Source organism: Mytilus edulis, chromosome 4 (genome assembly GCF_963676685.1).
Source record: "Mytilus edulis chromosome 4, xbMytEdul2.2, whole genome shotgun sequence".
Taxonomy (NCBI): domain Eukaryota; kingdom Metazoa; phylum Mollusca; class Bivalvia; order Mytilida; family Mytilidae; genus Mytilus; species Mytilus edulis.
This window is the reverse complement of record NC_092347.1, coordinates 57,393,747-57,415,444: the sequence shown is the minus strand read 5'-3', so window position 1 is coordinate 57,415,444 and position 21,698 is coordinate 57,393,747. Positions and strand designations below refer to the sequence as shown.

At 34.6% G+C, this 21,698-nt stretch overlaps 1 long non-coding RNA gene across 1 annotated transcript in view; it reads left to right on the top strand.

The window, feature by feature from the left end:
• Positions 1–3,184: 3,184 nt before the first annotated feature.
• Positions 3,185–21,698, top strand: part of LOC139520034 (uncharacterized) — a 34,136-nt gene continuing 15,622 nt past the window's right edge. The window contains exons 1-3 of the long non-coding RNA XR_011663796.1: positions 3,185–3,271; positions 7,196–7,275; positions 11,255–11,279. This is a non-coding gene — a long non-coding RNA (uncharacterized lncRNA). The remainder of the gene's footprint in view (positions 3,272–7,195; positions 7,276–11,254; positions 11,280–21,698) is intronic.

Sequence of the window (21,698 nt, the reverse complement as noted above, 5' to 3'; positions counted from 1 at the left end):
GCAGATGCTGCTCAAATACAACCATACTTCTGTGTAATGTTGGACTGAAAGGGTATTACCCTTTAAAAATTATTTTGTTTAAGATGAATGAAAAATCTTTGTTTTATAATACACATAAATGCTGACTTTTAAGTATATATATATTGCCATATCTACATAATGCAGTTAAATGATATACTGATGCGTTGGTATGTGATTGAGTGTGGCCGGTTTGCATTGTCATTTGTGGATAAGGTTTTATATAGCAGATGCTGCTCAAATAAAAATATCATTTTGTGTTACATTGTATTTATGTTGCATTATTTCATAATTTTTTCCTCACTGTCAAATGGTACGTCTTTTTGACTGAATAATCTAGTTTTCTCCTACGTTGAAACAAAAACACCGGAAACAAAAGTGTTTTACGTCAGATGTTGTTTGTGTATATCCCTTATTTGGATTGAAAATAATTCTTATTGGAATTAATGGGCGAAAAGACTCACAATATACTTGTCTGAGGTTGTCACACCCTGCCCCGTTTGTGCTGTATCAACCTGCCCCTAAGAAGTGTTGGTCACGTGGCGATCAGGCGTGGAGAACCTTATTGTACTTGGATTTTATATGATATCACACATTGAGCCCCGAATTTTTATCTTCATTTATATATCTTGATTATTTACAAGGTATCAGTAATATCAATAGCATAAAAAATATTTCGAACATCGTAAAAAATACTTACGGTTTAGATTTTCAGTATTTACTTAATAAAATCTTCAAAAACGCTTCTATGGCATAACCATTTCTATCTCCATACAATTTAGAAAAGACTTCACGAAAACTTTCTAAATATGCCATAATTTCTTCTCTAAAGGAAGATTTACAGTCACTGTCTCATTCAACCCGTGTCACATTCAACCCCAGTCTCCCCTACTATATATTGTTATCTGATATTGGACGAAAGATGTTGCCCTTTTATGTTATTATGTAATACAAGTTAAGATCATTTGAAAACACATATTAAACAGCCAAATGGATGCACAAGAGCTAAAATAGGAGTCATAGATCCTGTTGGCAACAATTATCTGCCCAATTTTATTGATTTTGTAACATTTGTTTCAAATATGACCAACTTCTTATCCAAAATCACCAGCACCGTATCAGGACCCACCAGCACAATGACAGGACCCACTAGCACAGTATCAGGACATGCATAAATTGAGAAAATGCTAAATTTTAAGAAATTGCAATGTTTTTTCACAAAATTGTTTTGTCGTGTGGATTGCGGTATAGAAAGCGGACTCTATGAGCATTTTTGTTTTATTTTTTCAGTTCGAGATTTTCTGAAAATGAGCATTTTTGTGTTACGCTTACTGAAACAGTTTAGAGGGTCAATTTTTTAATGGTTTATATATGAACCCATAAGAAACGAAATTGAAAAATCTCAACTGTTTTCTTCCATTTTTTATGAGTGAAAACGTCAAAAATCATCATTTTCGTCTTTGTTTACATTTTTTCATTGATCACCAGCACCCGTCAGGACCGAATCACCAGCACAGTACGTTCTCTCGCAGGACAACCATACCCACCGTGTCTTAAATATCTATTCCCCATATTTTTGGATCGAATTTAAAGGGGGTCATATTTAAGTTTGTTTTAGTACAGGGAGATTAGAGATCAATCAGACTTCATTTAGATGGACGTGTCAGTAGATACAAAGACATTTGGGGGAGGGGGAGTAAAAGATTGGAAAGAGAAACGTATTTTCTGTTTATTCAACATTTAAAATTTAAAATATAACATCTAATTCTTCCTCGGTTTATCTTTCTCTATTAAAGCATATCATTGGTGGAAAGAAATTCAAAAGCAATTAATCTAAACTCAATAACCCTTTCAGTTATGATTTTTTTTTCATACAACGATTTAAAAGTACTCAATTTGTCAAAGTCTTAATCGCCATTTATTTAAAAAAAAATGGGAATAGATTTAATAGAAACATTTAAAAAAAATCTACCATTAATTGCAATTTTACAATAAGTCTAAACCTAAAAAAAAGTTATCAATTTAAAACTTACCAATGAAAGTCGTATTTCCCCCTTTCTTTACCCTACAATAAACTTTCCTAGGATCCGTGGATTGCGGAATATCATCCCCACCTAAAACGTTCACGTAAATTAATGACGTCATGTGTTAAAACAGTTATTGGCCAATCAAATCGGTATATAGAATTTAATCTGCACGCGCTCAGGATGACCCTTTAACCCGAACTCCTACGTCGTTCGGGTTAATAAGGGTCACCTGAGCTGTGCAGATTAAATTCTATATACCGACTTGCTTGGTCAATAACTGTAACTTAGCGTAGACCATCGCACTTTAGCGTGATCATCGCACTTTAGAGTACCATCGCACTTTAGAGACCTACACACATATATATGCTGTCTTGTCTGTCTGTATGTTTGTGTTGTATATATATGTTTGAAAATTATATTGTAATTATTCTGATCATTTTGGGCGCCGTAATTGGCAAATAAAATATTTGTTTGTTGTTTGTTGTTTTGTTTGTATCTGATGTTATTACATGTATGTTTTGTTTATTAATATCAGTCGGTTTAAAGAGCTCTTAAGAGCTCATGTTTTTTGGTTATTATGTACATATGAAACCCGACTTTAAATTTATAAAGATTATTTTACTTTACTTTACGTATGAAACCCGACTTTAAATTTATAAAGATTACTTTACTTTACTTTACTTTACTTTAAACTTGAAATTGGCTGTTGAAAATGAGGTCTTCTCGTTTAATAGTATAGAAGATGATGTATTGTCAAACTCAATTGCAGATGCCAATATTATTTTTTATTTTATTTTTTTTTAAAGGGGGAGGGGGGCGTACGTCACTTACGCCCTTACCTGGACCCGCCCATGCAAAATGCTATTGTTCTGCAAACTAAAAAACAAATTGATACTGATGAAAAAAAAAATAATCCTCATTTAATTTTTCTAGTGTCTCTGCACCTAAAAATTCACAATAAAACAGAAGTTGGCGTATTTTTTTTATATGGCTTTAGAAAGGTTAAACTTGTGTTTTGAACTTGAACAGATTTCACAATTCTGTATTTAGGCTTCATGGTTCATTAGACAAAATACCTCACGGCTATTTATTGGGCACTTAATTTCTTTTGTTCTAATTTGTGAACACTTTTATGATGAGGGAATTCATTTCGAATTACTAGTTTCACTGAACTGGCTGTTCACTTAGGTTAAATATTACTTTGGTTGGAAAGTCTCTTGCAGAAGGTAGCTTTTATTCTTTCTTTAAGTATAACATGTTAACAAATTAAAACGGCGGAATAGTAATAGAAGTGTTGCACAAAATGAATGTCAAGTTTATCTTGGTTGCTGTCGAAAACGAATTTATAAAAAGACAATCCAGAAAGAAGATTTAACATTCAAATTTCATAATTCAGTAATCTGCTTTGAATTTGTTACACTACTATATTTTCCCCGGCGGGTCTACTCGACCACACGCCGCATGCATGCTTTTTTTTGTGTAAATCAACTTAAAATAACATACCATATTAATAAATAGAAATGAAAAAAAGGTCTATAAAGTATTATGTAGTATAAACCATATTTAATGCTTTACAGGATTGTATAGTTGAGTCTACCATTTTTGTTGTACTGACATCATTTCAGGGGCATTTCTTTGGAAAAAAATAGGTTGATTATATAGGGAATCACTGAAGCAAGACCCCCCTTAGGACAGTCAGCGCCCCCTTTTTATGAAAAGGTCTCGATCTGCCACTGAGAACTCTACATCTATCTGGTATTATATGGTCAAAACATGTCCAAAAATTTTTCCCCTTTTAAGTTAAAAAATCAGTTTTTCTACAACAGTAAAATGATTATGTCACCCCATTGACTGATGGACAGTCCCTAATTTAAGGGATATCTCCACCTGGGGGTGGCAACCTGTATATACATTTGTGTAGGTCCTGCCAAAAACATGAATGATACAACAAAATCATATTTTATGGTCGCTATGGAAATGTGCTACATGCACAAGATGTGAGGTAAGCTAAGAATTATTTTGAATTAATAAACTTGGCATGTTTTTTTTCCTTATATGCTCTCTCTGTAAAAATGTCAAGCAAGCTATAGTTATAAAATTATGAATTTAACTAATGAAAAGGAACATTAATTACTAAAATATCAAGGCACACTGGTCATCAACAAAAATAACTTTTCAGGAGAACTGGATGAGTTTATTTTACATGACTTCATGAGAGAAAGTTTTAAACATTTTCCTTGTTTAATTTGGTGCAATGAAAGACCAAGTGTATTTCATCTTTTACTTCATCTATTCCACACTGGAAAATAAAAAAAAAGAATGAAATTTCGGCATGAAAATTTCAAAGAATTAAGTCTGTCAATAAACCAATAAGTTAAAAATTCTTGCCTTTAATATTATAAAACTCAAATTATTTTATATTTCACAAAAGTAAACACTTTCCCGAAAGAAATTCTTTTTGTCTGATAATATAAACCACTTGAATTTCAATAACAGAGTAAACTAATTAACACAACTGGAGTTTCTGTGCAAAAAAAAGTACTTTTTTTTTATAAAAGAAACCTGCCTCTTCAAATTTATAAAACCAAAATTTTAATCAGACTGCTAATGCAATATCTTTAAAGTGCTTCGTGGAAGACCACAATTTGGCACAATAAGCGCTGACACTTCCTAATAATTTGGAAGATTTTTCAATGTCTTGATGACAATTCAACATGGATGAAGAGTGAATCCCAATGATGGCAGTGCAATGCATTGGAGTGGTACCGCAATGATACTATTATATTTGTTAACTATTTTATGCACCACCTACAATAGAAGAGGGGCATTATGTTTTCTGGTCTGTGCGTCCGTTTTAGTTCGTTCATTCGTCTGTCAAATTGTTCATCTGTCTTGTCAGTCTGTCCATCCGTTCATCCGTACGTCTGTCCTGCTTCAGGTTAAAGTTTTTGGTCAAGGTAGTTTTTGATAGAGTTGAAGTCCAATCAACTTGAAACTTAGTACACATGTCCCCCTTGATATTATATTTAATGCCATATTTAATGCCAAATTAAAGTTTTGATCCCTAGTTCACCGTCCACTGAACATGGAAAATGATAGTACGAGTGGGGCATCCGTGTACTTTGGACACATTCTTGTTTTTGTCGAGCCTGGGACTTTTGTTGCAGAAAGCTCGACATAGGGATCATTGTTAGCTGTACATGTCTATCTGGCATGGTTCATCTGACCTTGACCTCATTTTCATGGTTCTTTGATCAATGTTTAGTTTTCTTGGTTAATGTTAAGTTTATGTAACAGTTGTAATAAAGCTTTATATTTAGGACTATCAATTTAAATTTATATCAATGGCTATATAGTAAAAGAGACATTTCAGCATGTGCACTCTTGTTAAGGTTTTAAAAGTTTTTTATCCTTCCAAACTTTATAATTTCTAGTATCATTACAAAGTTATAAAGCATGGAATTTGATATGAAAGGGTTTGTGGTAATTGAAATAGCACATCAATACAACTGAATAATGTACTAAATCTTTTAAAAATAATTTGTATGATTGTCAATGAGACAAACTTTCACCAGAGACCAAATTTGTTGAGGTTTGTAACCAATACAGTTCACACACAGTATGGTCTTCAACACAGATAAATATATCCCCCATATACATAAAGATCTGATTGCTATTAAATTTCTCACCCCCCCCCCCCCACCCCCCTTCCCCCTTTGGTGACTGGGTACTAGGGCTTTCTCAAACTGGAAGTAAAACCCACGCCAGAGTGGGGCATTAATATCACTGCATGCGTTAAAATATGAATGTTAAATATGATGCATTGTGTAAATAGTTTAGAACTCTGTGGATTAAAAACCCTTGCTTAAACGTTATCTCTTTGAGAGATTAGTAAGTGGCATAAAATATTTTTCATAGATTTTATTTTTGTAATATGTCAAAAATAATATCATTTGCTAGTAAAGAATACTTTCGCCTGCCAAGAAATGAAATTTTGAAAAAAAAACTAATAAACTTCCACTCTGTTGCTACCTTTTTTTTTATAAGTGTCAGAAGAACTAAAAATTAATTGGTTGAGGCCTTAAGCTTATCATGTTTTCTAAAGGTTTCGTTATTTGAGTGTTATTTAGGTCATCTTTCATTGTAATATTACTTCCTGAAAATTGTGAATTATGGGCCATGAATGTCAAAACTTTTATTTTAGACTATTATTGGACTGTTTACTCATATTTATTAATGTCTTTTAGCTGCATGCAGGGTTTGAACACTTTCATTGGCTTGTGATGATCAGAAGGTTGATTGAAATACCACATCCTCCAGACATATTGTCATTGTCCAACAATAACTCAAAAATGCTTTAACCAATTTGCATTAAAACTTTTATGAAATATTTTTAAAATCTATTGACGTAAGCTCACTTTCAATTTATAAATTTTATATTTTGTGTTATAAGTCATGAGATTTTATTCATAAAAAATTGGGGATTTTCCCGTTTTCCAAACAATAACACAGTAACAAGTGCTTTGAGCAGTTTTCATGAAACTTTGGTGACTGGTTTCTACCTCCTTTAATTCTTTTTTATTTATAAATTTATAACAGTGAGGACTTATGGAACTTTATTCTTTAAATAGCTCCAGCATATCATGCGCTCGTGGCAGTCAGCTTTTGATTATCTAATCATTGACAATTTGAAAACCTTTTTTCTAATTTAGACTAAGGCAGCAACCATTTGATTTTCTGGGGGGGGGGCTATGGTTTTTTTTTCTCTGCAAACTTTTTTTTTCGCCTGTGGCGAAAAACAATCTATTTTTTTCGCGACAAGTCGAAAACAATTTTTTTCTTTCAATTTTAGCATTACATATAGTGGCAGCTGAGGGTGAAACAAACAATTTTTTTTTCTCAGAATCAAAAACAAATTATTTTTTTCTCCAAAAACTGGAAACAAACTTTTTTTTCCAAAAAAAACCATAGCCCCCCCCCCCCCCCCCCCCCCCCCCCCGAAAATCAAATGGTTGCTGCCTAACTGAACGAAAGAAAAGTTTTTGATTGTAAATTTGGATATCTTCATATTACTTTGTTAAGTATATTTTTATTTCAATTTACTAACTGTTATCTCTTAAATATAAGAATTCTTTTATTTTGTATTACAGACCCCTGGAGGAGCCCGACGAAAGTTCAGTCATACACCTGAAGGAAGACGGTTTCATTTTAGTTGCCAGATAATGATGATGTAAGTATTTGCTCATTACAATTGTATTTGAAACTTTGTTAAAATTTGTTAGATAATTTCAAATTGGTTTGAGAAACAGCTTGAAAATTTGTTTTCAAATTAGATGGGGAAACAGCTTGAAAAATCATTACTAATTAGTCCAAAGTCTCTTTTTTAAAGGAGTAGGTCCAGTAAGACCCCTTTTTGGCCCCAAAATATAGCAGTTTTCCAAATTGTTCAAATGTAAACTTTTAGTTATTTATTGGACAGTAGAATGCCTTTAAGTATACATAAATAAGGGCTGTTTTTGACAATACAATGCACATATATCGGGTACTAGCACCATTAAGTCATGCTATATTACTAAAATCTTCACAATTCTAGCATTTTAGTTAAATTCTAGACGGTTTTCTTGTGAAACGAAAGTGGCCCCATTTGTGTTCATCCTTAATATTGAAATGTAAGTTGTATTTTATGATAATACATAACATATATAAAGGTTGAGGATGACCACGGATGCGGCCACTTTCATTTTTGACAAAAAACATCTGAAAAGTGACATTTTTTGGCATATTTGGTAGATTTTACAAATTTGAGCTTGAATCCGGTCGTTTTTAATGACAAAATCAGTTAAAATCTTTCACATACAGTATTTGATTCAAATGAAATAGACACTTAGGTGTTTAAAAAGTGGTCAAAATCTTTCATAAGATGAACCTGAAATTTGAGGCCAAAATCAGTCCTTACCGGACCTACTCCTTTATACTTGAATGAAATATATTTTATAATTTATATAAAATAATTTTTATACAAATACAATTCTTTATAGTTACATAATGTCTATCATATGTGGAGTAATAACTTGAAATCTTATTTAAGTTCAATGAATATTAAGATAATTTCTATTCATTATACCCCAGCTTTGATGTGTAGGTAATACGTAATACTGTTTTACCTCTGTCTGTCCATCCATTTAGTTCGTCCCATGAATATTTTTCGTCACATTTTTCCCAGGAACTACAATACAAGGATTTCTGAAATTTTTGTTCAGGGTTTATATATATCAGCTATATCATGTGATGCGTTTTCAGATTCATCACCCAACAACTTCCTGTTTACTGAACAATTGTATCATTTTACACTTTTACGCCTGATAGCCAAGTTTTTTCTTAGGATCACTACAATACAAGAATTTTCTGAAATTTGGTTTCAGGGTTTATACAAGTCAGCTATATTGTGTGATACGTTTTCAGATTTATCACTCAACAACTTCCTGTTTAACAAACACTTACATATTTTTACGGCGGGGGTATCATCAGTGACCAGTAGCTCACAGTTTCACTTGTTCTGTCATCTGTAATTATAATGTACTATGTATAATTGATGCTCCTGTAGCACAGTTACTGCATCCGAGTTTGTTTAATAAAGAATAATAAGAATGTATTGTAATTGTAAATAAACAACTTGTCGTAGAATTTAGTATTTGACATAAACCATGCTTTCACATTAATTTCTAACTTAATTTCAACAGCAAATAGTCTCTTAACAATGACTATTTGGAAACCTTTTCTCTTAGTCTTTCTAAAATTATCCGAATGCAAGAAATTTTCTGACTGTCAATATTTTTTAAAAGTAATTTGAAAAATATGACTTGATTAAGATTGTTTGAAATTCAGTTGATATTGAATCATTTTTGTTCAAAATGTATACATCAGATTATTTTGGTTAGCCACCAACTTCTGATAATTTGACATGCACATTAATTTTAAAATACTGATTATATCATCTGATTGAAATATATATTTATTATAAAATGAAAATAGTCAAAGATAGATAGAAAACAAAAAGGCAATTGACCAATGATGTAGCTGCCATTAAAGCCACTTCTTTTTGTCGAGCCTACGACTTTTGTAGAAAAAGCGAGACATAGCAATCCTACATTCAGTCGTTGATGGCGTCATCCACAAACATTCACTCTGTGGTTAAAGTTTTTGTCGAGCATGACATAGGGATAGTGATCTGGTGGCGACAGCATTAGCTATAACTTCTTAAAAGCTTTATATTTTAGAAGGGGAAGACCTGGATGTTTCATACTTTGTATATGGATGCCTCATATTATGAAGTTTTTGTCAGTCACATGTCCAATGACTTTATGTCCTTGACTTCATTTTCATGGTTCATGCAGTGACTACTTTTTTGTAAATTCTCCCTTATTATAAGTAATGAGATACCAGTAACTATATTTGGTATGTGCATACCTTGCAAGGTCCTCATGCCCGTCAGGCAGTTTTCACTTGACCTTGACCTCATTTCATGGAACAGTGAGCAAGGTTTAGTTTTGCCTGTCAAGTCCATATCTCAGATACTATAAGCAATTATAGGTCTAGTATATTAAGTGTACGGAAGGACTATTAGGTGAACATGTCCAACTGGCAGGTGTCATCTGACCTTAATCTCATTTTTATGGTTACAGTTAAGTTTTTGTGCAATTGGTCTACTGTATTTGGCGTATGGAATAATTGTAAGGTGTAAATGTATAGTGGTCAAAGTTTATATTTGGTGTATGGAAATATTTTATGATCAATATGTCAAGTCGTGCAGGTTTTATTTGACCTTGACTCCATGTTCACAGTTCATTGCTAAGTTTTTGTGTTTTAGTCTGTTTTTCTTTAACTATAAGTAATAGGTCAATTATATTTATTGTATGGAAGCATTGTTAGCTGTACATGCCTGCCTGTCATGGTTCATCTGACCTTGATCTCATTTATAGGTTCATTGGTCAATGTCTAGTTTTCTTGGTTAAAGTTAAGTTTATGTGACAGTTGTAATAAAGCTTTATATTAAGGACTGAACATAATATTATTAACCCTCTCCCTTTCACATCGGTACAGCTTACCGGTGAAACCAATTTCAAGATTTTTTTGGGACATTTAGACTTGTTTAATCGCCATTTGCTGACGTACAGATGTGGTTAAGGGCTCAAATTAATCCTCAGATAACCAGCAATGCGATTTAATGTGCAAAGTTGAAATTGATGTAATAAAACATGGTTTTGTAAGTGTTGTGGTATACTAAAGTTGAAAACACTTTTGTTTGAATAAAGGAACATGGATCAGTGATCAAGGTTAAGTTTTGGTGGTCAAGTCCATATCTCAGATACTATAAGCAATAGGGCTGGTATATATTCGGTGTATGGAAGGACTGTAAGGTGTACATGTCAAACTGGCAGGTGTCATCTGACCTTGACCTCATTTTCATGGTTCAGTGGTTATAGTTAAATTTTTGTGTTTTTCTCATACTATATGTAATAGGTCTACTATATTTGTTGTATGGAATTTTCATGGTTCAGTGGTCAAAGTTAAGTTTTTGAGTTTTGGTCTTTTTATCTAATACTGTATGCCATCATAAGGTCAACTATATTTGGTGTATGGAAATATTTTATGATCTTTATGTCAGTCACGCAGGTTTTATTTGACGGTGACCTCATTTTCACGGTTCATTGCACAGTGTTAAGTTTTTGTGTTTTGGTCTATTTTTATATATTTTATAAGTAATGGGTCAACTATATATGTTGTATAGAAGCATTGTTAGCTGTACATGTCTGCCTGGCATGGTTCATCTAACCTTGACCTCATTTTCAAGGTTCATTGGTCTTTGTTTAGTTATCTTGGTTAAAGTTACGTTTATGAGACAGTTGTAATAAAACTAAGCTTTATACTAAGGACTATCAACATAATATCAATGATTAGTATAGGCGAGACATTTCAGCGTGTGCACTCTTGTTAATTTTCTTTATATTTTCTGTAGCCTATAGAAAATATATAGTAAAGGTAACTTTAAAGAATAAAAAACGAGTTATGTTTATCTGTTTCATTTTATATGATTTCATGTGTATGGTGTTTTTTTTCATTTTCTTTTCTTAAATTTATTTCCATTTTCTATAGGTTACTTCAAAGAATTGAAAGTGAAGTATGGTTATCTATTTCATTTTATGTTTTAGGTTATGTCCAGGATCGGACAGTGAGGTAAGTTTTGATAAGATTGTGTATATGTTTGTATGTCTTTTTGTCTAAATTTCCTCTAGGTGGCGTCCAAGGATCGGAAGGACAGGTATGTTAAGATAAGATTGTGTATATGTTTGTATGTCTTTTTGTCCAAATTTCCTCTAGATGGCGTCCAAGGATCGGAACAGAAGGTATGTTACGATAAGATTGTGTATATGTTTGTATGTCTTTTTGTCCAAATTTCCTCTAGGTGGCGTCAAAGGATCGGAACAGAAGGTATGTTAAGATAAGATTGTGTATATGTTGTATGTCTTTTTGTCCAAATTTCCTCTAGGTGGCGTCAAAGGATCGGAACAGAAGGTATGTTAAGATAAGATTGTGTATATGTTTGTATGTCTTTTTGTCCAAATTTCCTCTAGGTGGCGTCCAAGGATCGGAACAGAAGGTATGTTAAGATAAGATTGTGTATATGTTTGTATGCCTTTTGTCCAAATTTCCTCTAGGTGGCGTCCTAGGATCGGAACAGAAGGTATGTTAAGATAAGATTGTGTATATGTTTGTATGTCTTTTTGTCCAAATTTCCTCTAGGTGGCGTCCAAGGATCGGAACAGAAGGTATGTTAAGATAAGATTGTGTATATGTTTGTATGTCTTTTTGTCTAAATTTCCTCTAGGTGGTGGCGTCAAAGGATCGGAACAGAAGGTATGTTAAGATAAGATTGTGTATATGTTTGTATGTCTTTTTGTCCAAATTTCCTCTAGGTGGTGTCCAAGGATCGGAACAGAAGGTATGTTAAGATAAGATTGTGTATATGTTTGTATGTCTTTTTGTCCAAATTTCCTCTAGGTGGTGTCCCAAGGATCGGAACAGAAGGTATGTTAAGATAAGATTGTGTATATGTTTGTATGTCTTTTTGTCCAAATTTCCTCTAGGTGGTGTCCCAAGGATCGGAACAGAAGGTATGTTAAGATAAGATTGTGTATATGTTTGTATGTCTTTTTGTCCAAATTTACTCTAGGTGGTGTCCCATTTTGGATCGGAACAGAAGGTATGTTAAGATAAGATTGTGTAAATGTTTGTATGTCTTTTTGTCCAAATTTCCTCTAGGTGGCGTCCAAGGATCGGAACAGAAGGTATGTTAAGATAAGATTGTGTATATGTTTGTATGTCTTTTTGTCCAAATTTCCTCTAGGTGGTGTCCCAAGGATCGGAACAGAAGGTATGTTAAGATAAGATTGTGTATATGTTTGTATGTCTTTTTGTCCAAATTTCCTCTAGGTGGCGTCCAAGGATCGGAACAGAAGGTATGTTAAGATAAGATTGTATATATGTTTGTATGTCTTTTCTCCAAATTTCCTCTAGGTGGTGTCCCGAGGATCGGAACAGAAGGTATGTTAAGATAAGATTGTGTATATGTTTGTATGTCTTTTTGTCCAAATTTCCTCTAGGTGGCGTCCAAGGATCGGAACAGAAGGTATGTTAAGATAAGATTGTGTATATGTTTGTATGTCTTTTTGTCCAAATTTCCTCTAGGTGGCGTCCAAGGATCGGAACAGAAGGTATGTTAAGATAAGATTGTGTATATGTTTGTATGTCTTTTTGTCCAAATTTCCTCTAGGTGGCGTCAAAGGATCGGAACAGAAGGTATGTTAAGATAAGATTGTGTATATGTATGTATGTCTTTTTGTCCAAATTTCCTCTAGGTGGCGTCCGGATCGGAACAGAAGGTATGTTAAGATAAGATTGTGTATATGTTTGTATGTCTTTTTGTCCAAATTTCCTCTAGGTGGTGTCCAAGGATCGGAACAGAAGGTATGTTAAGATAAGATTGTGTAAATGTTTGTATGTCTTTTCGTCCAAATTTCCTCTAGGTGGTGTCGAAGGATCGGAACAGAAGGTATGTTAAGATAAGATTGTGTATATGTTTGTATGTCTTTTTGTCCAAATTTCCTCTAGGTGGCAGTCCAAGGATCGGAACAGAAGGTATGTTAAGATAAGATTGTGTAAATGTTTGTATGTCTTTTTGTCCAAATTTCCTCTAGGTGGTGTCCCAAGGATCGGAACAGAAGGTATGTTAAGATAAGATTGTGTATATGTTTGTATGTCTTTTTGTCCAAATTTCCTCTAGGTGGTGTCCAAGGATCGGAACAGAAGGTATGTTAAGATAAGATTGTGTAAATGTTTGTATGTCTTTTTGTCCAAATATCCTGTAGGTGGCGTCCAAGGATCGGAAGGACAGGTATGTTAAGATAAGATTGTGTATATGTTTGTATGTCTTTTTGTCCAAATTTCCTCTAGGTGGCGTCCAAGGATCGGAACAGAAGGTATGTTAAGATAAGATTGTGTATATGTTTGTATGTCTTTTTGTCCAAATTTCCTCTAGGTGGTGTCCAAGGATCGGAACAGAAGGTATGTTAAGATAAGATTGTGTAAATGTTTGTATGTCTTTTCGTCCAAATTTCCTCTAGGTGGTGTCGAAGGATCGGAACAGAAGGTATGTTAAGATAAGATTGTGTATATGTTTGTATGTCTTTTTGTCCAAATTTCCTCTAGGTGGCAGTCCAAGGATCGGAACAGAAGGTATGTTAAGATAAGATTGTGTAAATGTTTGTATGTCTTTTTGTCCAAATTTCCTCTAGGTGGTGTCCCAAGGATCGGAACAGAAGGTATGTTAAGATAAGATTGTGTATATGTTTGTATGTCTTTTTGTCCAAATTTCCTCTAGGTGGTGTCCAAGGATCGGAACAGAAGGTATGTTAAGATAAGATTGTGTAAATGTTTGTATGTCTTTTTGTCCAAATATCCTGTAGGTGGCGTCCAAGGATCGGAAGGACAGGTATGTTAAGATAAGATTGTGTATATGTTTGTATGTCTTTTTGTCCAAATTTCCTCTAGGTGGCGTCCAAGGATCGGAACAGAAGGTATGTTAAGATAAGATTGTGTATATGTTTGTATGTCTTTTTGTCCAAATTTCCTCTAGGTGGCGTCAAAGGATCAGAACAGAAGGTATGTTAAGATAAGATTGTGTATATGTTTGTATGTCTTTTTGTCCAAATTTCTTCTAGGTGGCGTCAAAGGATCGGAACAGTAGGTATGTTAAGATAAGATTGTGTATATGTTTGTATGTCTTTTTGTCCAAATTTCCTCTAGGTGGCGTCAAAGGATCGGAACAGTAGGTATGTTAAGATAAGATTGTGTATATGTTTGTATGTCTTTTTGTCCAAATTTCCTCTAGGTGGCGTCAAAGGATCGGAACAGAAGGTATGTTAAGATAAGATTGTATATATGTTTGTATGTCTTTTCTCCAAATTTCCTCTAGGTGGTGTCCCGAGGATCGGAACAGAAGGTATGTTAAGATAAGATTGTGTATATGTTTGTATGTCTTTTTGTCCAAATTTCCTCTAGGTGGCGTCCAAGGATCGGAACAGAAGGTATGTTAAGATAAGATTGTGTATATGTTTGTATGTCTTTTTGTCCAAATTTCCTCTAGGTGGCGTCCAAGGATCGGAACAGAAGGTATGTTAAGATAAGATTGTGTATATGTTTGTATGTCTTTTTGTCCAAATTTCCTCTAGGTGGCGTCAAAGGATCGGAACAGAAGGTATGTTAAGATAAGATTGTGTATATGTATGTATGTCTTTTTGTCCAAATTTCCTCTAGGTGGCGTCCAAGGATCGGAACAGAAGGTATGTTAAGATAAGATTGTGTATATGTTTGTATGTCTTTTTGTCCAAATTTCCTCTAGGTGGTGTCCAAGGATCGGAACAGAAGGTATGTTAAGATAAGATTGTGTAAATGTTTGTATGTCTTTTCGTCCAAATTTCCTCTAGGTGGTGTCGAAGGATCGGAACAGAAGGTATGTTAAGATAAGATTGTGTATATGTTTGTATGTCTTTTTGTCCAAATTTCCTCTAGGTGGCAGTCCAAGGATCGGAACAGAAGGTATGTTAAGATAAGATTGTGTAAATGTTTGTATGTCTTTTTGTCCAAATTTCCTCTAGGTGGTGTCCCAAGGATCGGAACAGAAGGTATGTTAAGATAAGATTGTGTATATGTTTGTATGTCTTTTTGTCCAAATTTCCTCTAGGTGGTGTCCAAGGATCGGAACAGAAGGTATGTTAAGATAAGATTGTGTAAATGTTTGTATGTCTTTTTGTCCAAATATCCTGTAGGTGGCGTCCAAGGATCGGAAGGACAGGTATGTTAAGATAAGATTGTGTATATGTTTGTATGTCTTTTTGTCCAAATTTCCTCTAGGTGGCGTCCAAGGATCGGAACAGAAGGTATGTTAAGATAAGATTGTGTATATGTTTGTATGTCTTTTTGTCCAAATTTCCTCTAGGTGGTGTCCAAGGATCGGAACAGAAGGTATGTTAAGATAAGATTGTGTAAATGTTTGTATGTCTTTTCGTCCAAATTTCCTCTAGGTGGTGTCGAAGGATCGGAACAGAAGGTATGTTAAGATAAGATTGTGTATATGTTTGTATGTCTTTTTGTCCAAATTTCCTCTAGGTGGCAGTCCAAGGATCGGAACAGAAGGTATGTTAAGATAAGATTGTGTAAATGTTTGTATGTCTTTTTGTCCAAATTTCCTCTAGGTGGTGTCCCAAGGATCGGAACAGAAGGTATGTTAAGATAAGATTGTGTATATGTTTGTATGTCTTTTTGTCCAAATTTCCTCTAGGTGGTGTCCAAGGATCGGAACAGAAGGTATGTTAAGATAAGATTGTGTAAATGTTTGTATGTCTTTTTGTCCAAATATCCTGTAGGTGGCGTCCAAGGATCGGAAGGACAGGTATGTTAAGATAAGATTGTGTATATGTTTGTATGTCTTTTTGTCCAAATTTCCTCTAGGTGGCGTCCAAGGATCGGAACAGAAGGTATGTTAAGATAAGATTGTGTATATGTTTGTATGTCTTTTTGTCCAAATTTCCTCTAGGTGGCGTCAAAGGATCAGAACAGAAGGTATGTTAAGATAAGATTGTGTATATGTTTGTATGTCTTTTTGTCCAAATTTCTTCTAGGTGGCGTCAAAGGATCGGAACAGTAGGTATGTTAAGATAAGATTGTGTATATGTTTGTATGTCTTTTTGTCCAAATTTCCTCTAGGTGGCGTCAAAGGATCGGAACAGTAGGTATGTTAAGATAAGATTGTGTATATGTTTGTATGTCTTTTTGTCCAAATTTCCTCTAGGTGGCGTCAAAGGATCGGAACAGAAGGTATGTTAAGATAAGATTGTGTATATGTTTGTATGTCTTTTTGTCCAAATTTCCTCTAGGTGGCGTCCAAGGATCGGAACAGAAGGTATGTTAAGATAAGATTGTGTATATGTTTGTATGTTTTTTTGTCCAAATTTCATCTAGGTGGCGTCCAAGGATCGGAAGGACAGGTATGTTAAGATAAGATTGTGTATATGTTTGTATGTCTTTTTGTCCAAATTTCCTCTAGGTGGCGTCAAAGGATCGGAACAGAAGGTATGTTAAGATAAGATTGTGTATATGTTTGTATGTCTTTTTGTCCAAATTTCCTCTAGGTGGCGTCAAAGGATCGGAACAGAAGGTATGTTAAGATAAGATTGTGTATATGTTTGTATGTCTTTTTGTCCAAATTTCCTCTAGGTGGTGTCCCAAGGATCGGAACAGAAGGTATGTTAAGATAAGATTGTGTATATGTTTGTATGTCTTTTTGTCCAAATTTCCTCTATTGTGGCGTCCAAGGATTGGAACAGAAGGTATGTTAAGATAAGATTGTGTATATTTTTGTATGTCTTTTTGTCCAAATTTCCTCTAGGTGGTGTCCCAAGGATCGGAACAGAAGGTATGTTAAGATAAGATTGTGTATATGTTTGTATGTCTTTTTGTCCAAATTTCCTCTAGGTGGCGTCAAAGGATCGGAACAGCAGGTATGTTAAGATAAGATTTTGTATATGTTTGTATGTCTTTTTGTCCAAATTTCCTCTAGGTGGCGTCCAAGGATCGGAACAGAAGGTAAGTTAAGATAAGATTGTGTATATGTTTGTATGCCTTTTGTCCAGGTTTCCTCTAGGTGGCGTCAAAGGATCGGAACAGAAGGTATGTTAAGATAAGATTGTGTATATGTTTGTATGTCTTTTTGTCCAAATTTCCTCTAGGTGGTGTCCCGAGGATCGGAACAGAAGGTATGTTAAGATAAGATTGTGTATATGTTTGTATGTCTTTTTGTCCAAATTTCCTCTAGGTGGCGTCAAAGGATTGGAACAGAAGGTATGTTAAGATAAGATTGTGTATATGTTTGTTTGTCTTTTTGTCTAAATTTCCTCTAGGTGGCGTCAAAGGATCGGAACAGAAGGTATGTTAAGATAAGATTGTGTATATGTTTGTATGTCTTTTTGTCCAAATTTCCTCTAGGTGGCGTCAAAGGATCGGAACAGTAGGTATGTTAAGATAAGATTGTGTATATGTTTGTATGTCTTTTTGTCCAAATTTCCTCTAGATGGCGTCCAAGGATCGGAACAGAAGGTATGTTAAGATAAGATTGTGTATATGTTTGTATGCCTTTTGTCCAAATTTCCTCTAGGTGGCGTCCAAGGATCGGAAGGACAGGTATGTTAAGATAAGATTGTGTATATGTTTGTATGTCTTTTTGTCCAAATTTCCTCTAGGTGGTGTCCAAGGATCGGAACAGAAGGTATGTTAAGATAAGATTGTGTATATGTTTGTATGTCTTTTTGTCCAAATTTCCTCTAGGTGGCGTCAAAGGATCGGAACAGAAGGTATGTTAAGATAAGATTGTGTATATGTTTGTATGTCTTTTTGTCCAAATTTCATCTAGGTGGCGTCCAAGGATCGGAACAGAAGGTATGTTAAGATAAGATTGTGTATATGTTTGTATGTTTTTTTGTCCAAATTTCATCTAGGTGGCGTCCAAGGATCGGAAGGACAGGTATGTTAAGATAAGATTGTGTATATGTTTGTATGTCTTTTTGTCCAAATTTCCTCTAGGTGGCGTCAAAGGATCGGAACAGTAGGTATGTTAAGATAAGATTGTGTATATGTTTGTATGTCTTTTTGTCCAAATTTCCTCTAGGTGGCGTCAAAGGATCGGAACAGAAGGTATGTTAAGATAAGATTGTGTATATGTTTGTATGTCTTTTTGTCCAAATTTCCTCTAGGTGGTGTCCCAAGGATCGGAACAGAAGGTATGTTAAGATAAGATTGTGTATATGTTTGTATGTCTTTTTGTCCAAATTTCCTCTAGGTGGCGTCCAAGGATTGGAACAGAAGGTATGTTAAGATAAGATTGTGTATATTTTTGTATGTCTTTTTGTCCAAATTTCCTCTAGGTGGTGTCCCAAGGATCGGAACAGAAGGTATGTTAAGATAAGATTGTGTATATGTTTGTATGTCTTTTTGTCCAAATTTCCTCTAGGTGGCGTCAAAGGATCGGAACAGCAGGTATGTTAAGATAAGATTTTGTATATGTTTGTATGTCTTTTTGTCCAAATTTCCTCTAGGTGGCGTCCAAGGATCGGAACAGAAGGTAAGTTAAGATAAGATTGTGTATATGTTTGTATGCCTTTTGTCCAGGTTTCCTCTAGGTGGCGTCAAAGGATCGGAACAGAAGGTATGTTAAGATAAGATTGTGTATATGTTTGTATGTCTTTTTGTCCAAATTTCCTCTAGGTGGTGTCCCGAGGATCGGAACAGAAGGTATGTTAAGATAAGATTGTGTATATGTTTGTATGTCTTTTTGTCCAAATTTCCTCTAGGTGGCGTCAAAGGATTGGAACAGAAGGTATGTTAAGATGAGATTGTGTATATGTTTGTTTGTCTTTTTGTCTAAATTTCCTCTAGGTGGCGTCAAAGGATCGGAACAGAAGGTATGTTAAGATAAGATTGTGTATATGTTTGTATGTCTTTTTGTCCAAATTTCCTCTAGGTGGCGTCCAAGGATCGGAACAGAAGGTATGTTAAGATAAGATTGTGTATATGTTTGTATGTCTTTTTGTCCAAATTTCCTCTAGATGGCGTCCAAGGATCGGAACAGAAGGTATGTTAAGATAAGATTGTGTATATGTTTGTATGCCTTTTGTCCAAATTTCCTCTAGGTGGCGTCCAAGGATCGGAAGGACAGGTATGTTAAGATAAGATTGTGTATATTTTTGTATGTCTTTTTGTCCAAATTTCCTCTAGGTGGTGTCCCAAGGATCGGAACAGAAGGTATGTTAAGATAAGATTGTGTATATGTTTGTATGTCTTTTTGTCCAAATTTCCTCTAGGTGGTGTCCAAGGATCGGAACAGAAGGTATGTTAAGATAAGATTGTGTAAATGTTTGTATGTCTTTTTGTCCAAATATCCTGTAGGTGGCGTCCAAGGATCGGAAGGACAGGTATGTTAAGATAAGATTGTGTATATGTTTGTATGTCTTTTTGTCCAAATTTCCTCTAGGTGGCGTCCAAGGATCGGAACAGAAGGTATGTTAAGATAAGATTGTGTATATGTTTGTATGTCTTTTTGTCCAAATTTCCTCTAGGTGGCGTCAAAGGATCAGAACAGAAGGTATGTTAAGATAAGATTGTGTATATGTTTGTATGTCTTTTTGTCCAAATTTCTTCTAGGTGGCGTCAAAGGATCGGAACAGTAGGTATGTTAAGATAAGATTGTGTATATGTTTGTATGTCTTTTTGTCCAAATTTCCTCTAGGTGGCGTCAAAGGATCGGAACAGTAGGTATGTTAAGATAAGATTGTGTATATGTTTGTATGTTTTTTTGTCCAAATTTCATCTAGGTGGCGTCCAAGGATCGGAAGGACAGGTATGTTAAGATAAGATTGTGTATATGTTTGTATGTCTTTTTGTCCAAATTTCCTCTAGGTGGCGTCAAAGGATCGGAACAGAAGGTATGTTAAGATAAGATTGTGTATATGTTTGTATGTCTTTTTGTCCAAATTTCCTCTAGGTGGCGTCAAAGGATCGGAACAGAAGGTATGTTAAGATAAGATTGTGTATATGTTTGTATGTCTTTTTGTCCAAATTTCCTCTAGGTGGTGTCCCAAGGATCGGAACAGAAGGTATGTTAAGATAAGATTGTGTATATGTTTGTATGTCTTTTTGTCCAAATTTCCTCTAGGTGGCGTCCAAGGATTGGAACAGAAGGTATGTTAAGATAAGATTGTGTATATTTTTGTATGTCTTTTTGTCCAAATTTCCTCTAGGTGGTGTCCCAAGGATCGGAACAGAAGGTATGTTAAGATAAGATTGTGTATATGTTTGTATGTCTTTTTGTCCAAATTTCCTCTAGGTGGCGTCAAAGGATCGGAACAGCAGGTATGTTAAGATAAGATTTTGTATATGTTTGTATGTCTTTTTGTCCAAATTTCCTCTAGGTGGCGTCCAAGGATCGGAACAGAAGGTAAGTTAAGATAAGATTGTGTATATGTTTGTATGCCTTTTGTCCAGGTTTCCTCTAGGTGGCGTCAAAGGATCGGAACAGAAGGTATGTTAAGATAAGATTGTGTATATGTTTGTATGTCTTTTTGTCCAAATTTCCTCTAGGTGGTGTCCCGAGGATCGGAACAGAAGGTATGTTAAGATAAGATTGTGTATATGTTTGTATGTCTTTTTGTCCAAATTTCCTCTAGGTGGCGTCAAAGGATTGGAACAGAAGGTATGTTAAGATAAGATTGTGTATATGTTTGTTTGTCTTTTTGTCTAAATTTCCTCTAGGTGGCGTCAAAGGATCGGAACAGAAGGTATGTTAAGATAAGATTGTGTATATGTTTGTATGTCTTTTTGTCCAAATTTCCTCTAGGTGGCGTCAAAGGATCGGAACAGTAGGTATGTTAAGATAAGATTGTGTATATGTTTGTATGTCTTTTTGTCCAAATTTCCTCTAGATGGCGTCCAAGGATCGGAACAGAAGGTATGTTAAGATAAGATTGTGTATATGTTTGTATGCCTTTTGTCCAAATTTCCTCTAGGTGGCGTCCAAGGATCGGAAGGACAGGTATGTTAAGATAAGATTGTGTATATGTTTGTATGTCTTTTTGTCCAAATTTCCTCTAGGTGGTGTCCAAGGATCGGAACAGAAGGTATGTTAAGATAAGATTGTGTATATGTTTGTATGTCTTTTTGTCCAAATTTCCTCTAGGTGGCGTCAAAGGATCGGAACAGAAGGTATGTTAAGATAAGATTGTGTATATGTTTGTATGTCTTTTTGTCCAAATTTCATCTAGGTGGCGTCCAAGGATCGGAACAGAAGGTATGTTAAGATAAGATTGTGTATATGTTTGTATGTTTTTTTGTCCAAATTTCATCTAGGTGGCGTCCAAGGATCGGAAGGACAGGTATGTTAAGATAAGATTGTGTATATGTTTGTATGTCTTTTTGTCCAAATTTCCTCTAGGTGGCGTCAAAGGATCGGAACAGTAGGTATGTTAAGATAAGATTGTGTATATGTTT